Source organism: Limulus polyphemus, unplaced genomic scaffold (assembly GCF_000517525.1).
Source record: "Limulus polyphemus unplaced genomic scaffold, Limulus_polyphemus-2.1.2 Scaffold2108, whole genome shotgun sequence".
Classification (NCBI taxonomy): Eukaryota; Metazoa; Arthropoda; class Merostomata; order Xiphosura; family Limulidae; genus Limulus; species Limulus polyphemus.
The window spans coordinates 1-3,360 of NW_013667718.1; the positions used below are offsets into that span (position 1 = coordinate 1).

Here is a 3,360-nt window from a genome sequence, read left to right on the forward strand (position 1 = left end):
CGACTATATATATATATATATATATATATTTGTTGACAACCAGTAGGTGACGCATCCTTACGTTCGAGTTGACTGTATTGTATTTGTGGGATGGTTCGATTGAAATTGAGATATTAAAGTTCCGAAGAATTTGGTTTTCTTTCAAATTTGGTATTTACGTAATTTAGCAATTGCATCAAGTAGGAACTTTTCCAGAGTGCATATAACAATAGGTGATCAAAATCTTTGTTTGATTTTAATAAGGTACGTAGTCTAACTGTTGAACTAAAGGCAAAGTATCTGTACTGTACTACCACTACTACTAATAGTATTTTCCTAGAGTTTGAGATTGAGAGGACCTGCAGTCACAAACTTATACCTTAACCTCACAGTCTAATAAATAACTTTAAATTTACTGTTATACACTTTCAGCGTTTAGGTAATTTTTGAGAGTTCACGACATATCGTTTTAATTTATGCGAAGATGCGGTGCTGTCAGATTTCGTATGTACATGCGTGTGTATATGATAATTATGGTGATAAATACATATCACAGTCTCCGTGAGCCATGTGAATGAATTTCGTTATTACATTACTCCTAATAATTGTACCAGAGAAAATATATAATCTACAATTGAATGTGACTGTTTCAATATAATAATAAATAATTTTCTGATTATAGTGTACTAATTATTAAAATATTATTATACAACTTATTACCTAACACTGAGATCCAGGGAATATGCCATACACATAATGTGTCAGGTTTGTTGCAGTATTTAGAATATGTCATTAATTCTTCAGGAGAGAATATTTGTCAGGTGTTTGTTAATATTTGATAGTTGTTTCTGATGCTTCAGGAGAGAATATGTGTCAGGTGTGATGTAGTATTTAGAAATTGTTTCTGATGTGTCAAGAGAGAATTTGTGTTTGGTGTAGTGGCATAAGTATGCCCCCACAGCCTGTACAATTGTAGGAAGGCCCTATTCAGCCAAAATCATAAGTACAATTATAGAAAAAAATATATGTATTGGGGGGACCATCTTTTATAGTTATGACATTGGTTAGGTGTATTGTAATATTTGGAAGTTGCTACTGATATTTCTGGAGAGAATATGTGTCAAGTGTATTGTAATATTTAGAAGGTGTTACTGGTGCATCAGGAGATAATATGTGTCAGGTGTCTGGTAATATATAGTAGTTTCTGATATTTCAGGAGAGAATATATGTGCTCACTCATAGCTTGTTTATTTTAATGGTGAGATTTTGTTGTTGTGACATTTTGTGTTATGTTGTGCTATCCTACTTCCTTCAATGGCAGCATTTACCTTGCTGTGACTATACATGCTTACCAGTTTTACAGTGTGGGATTCTGGTTTTCTTCTCTCACTTCATTAAAACTGAATGATTACAAATTAACATTACATCTTTTATTTAACAGAAGCATAAAAGTGGCTTTCTTTTTGTCAGATATTGCATAGATAATGTACAAGAAACAGGTGGTGAAGGTTTACTTAAATGTTTTTATTAAGTGTAACATTGGAAATAAATGAAACTGATGTTTTTACACAAATGTCTTTGGGAACTGAAAAAAGTAAAAATGGTGATTATCAATGATAAATAATGTACATGTATTTTGCTTTCAGTGATTTATTTTGTGTTTTTTGTCACATTTATGTTGTTATTGACAGATTGAAAGTTCACATAAATTGTTAAATGGCTGAGTTTCTCTACTTCATGTCTTTTATATTACTTTAATGTTACACAAACATACACATATACTGTTGTTGTTAAATGCTTGTTTGCTCTTAAGTAACCAGTACCTGTAAACTTAAATTGTTTTCAACCTCATAAACTTATTTTTTTAAATGTACACTAACTTTTTTCAAAAACTTACTTTTGGTGACTTTTATAGTGTATGTGTTCTGCTAAAAAAAAATTACTGAATAAAAGTATTGGATTTTTGACAGCAACTGAAGACGTTGGATAATATTTAATTTTAATTTTTTTTCAGGAATATTCTTAGCAGTTCCCAGATAACTAAGATTATACCAGAGGAAGATTCTGCAGTAGAATTAAGGTTAATGAAAGGAATTAACACTTGCAAACTTAACATTAAGATTATTCCTTCAGAAAGTCTCTGGGAAGAACGATTGTCTTTGATGATTCGACTTGCTAATGAAATCAGTGAAACCAGCAAATGTTTGACACAGTTGAAAGATAAAAATCAGAACTCCAGTGGTTCTGTAAATTTTCAAATGCCTGTCTTGCCTTGTCATGTTAAAAGTAAAAATGAAAGCTCCAGCAAGGGATTTGTACGTAAAAAAAAACTGAGTGTGATCAATCCCTCAAGTAAGAAGGTGAAGTCAGCCTGTGGAGCAAAGTTTGAATAAGTGCAGGGTGTGTGTATATATATACACACATTTCAATCAAATAAGTAACACACACACACACATGTGTATATATATATATATATATGCAGCCTTTATTTATTTACTTTTTTGCACATTTTAATTTAGTCATTTAAGGGGGGGAAAATAAGTGCATGAAATTTAGTTTTTTTGTATAAGTATATGCCACTTTAATTACAAATTATAAATATTTGTAGCCAACTCTTTATATATATTGTGATAGTTGTTGGGCTGTTATTTAAACACTTGCAGATAAAAGAAAAGTATTAACACTTTCATTTGTCACTCTCATTATTTCAATGCTGATTGAATGTATAAAAATAAGCGTATTACTGTTAAGATGAAAAAGCTTTTAGAAAACAGTCATTATTTTGTTTCAATACAGTATATAAAAGATGCAAAAATTCATCAGTCTTTAAAAAATTACATCCATCCAATATGCTTCAAATTTCTGTAAGCCTTAAAATAGAAATGATGACAATCTTAACTGAAATACTCAACAGCATTGTGTGGATTATCATTTCAACTCTTACCAAGTGTTTGTATTTTAGAAATATCACAAACAAGTCAAAATGTTAATCAATTTACTAAAAAATAACCTTTATTAATTTTTTTTTCATTTTCAGTCATGATTGTTTTATTATCTAACTGAATATTTTTTGTGTGATGGATACTTGTATGGAACCAATGATGAAGGTTAGTCTTAAAATCGAATCTAGTGATTTACATGTAATCAAACTATAGTTTCGAAAAAAATATGATGAAATATTATCAGCGTTCTATATTTGGGTTTGATACAAAATTAATTTTCTACATAAGAATTCTACAAGAAAGCTACAATTAGATGAAAAAGAAGTAAAATAAGGTAGCACAAATTGACCCTTGGGAGTTTGTCTGGAAACATTTTGCCACTTTTAACAATATAACGTGTGTGCGTGTGTATATAAACATATTTTTAAATGAAACTGGG

General features: G+C 30.0%; 1 long non-coding RNA gene across 1 annotated transcript; it reads left to right on the forward strand.

Annotated features, from left to right (window-relative positions):
- The first annotated feature begins 63 nt into the window (after positions 1–63).
- Positions 64–2,664, forward strand: LOC111087401. Its single transcript, XR_002612104.1, has 2 exons — positions 64–243; positions 1,994–2,664. It is a non-coding gene; the product is annotated as an uncharacterized LOC111087401 (long non-coding RNA).
- The last annotated feature ends 696 nt before the right edge of the window (positions 2,665–3,360 follow it).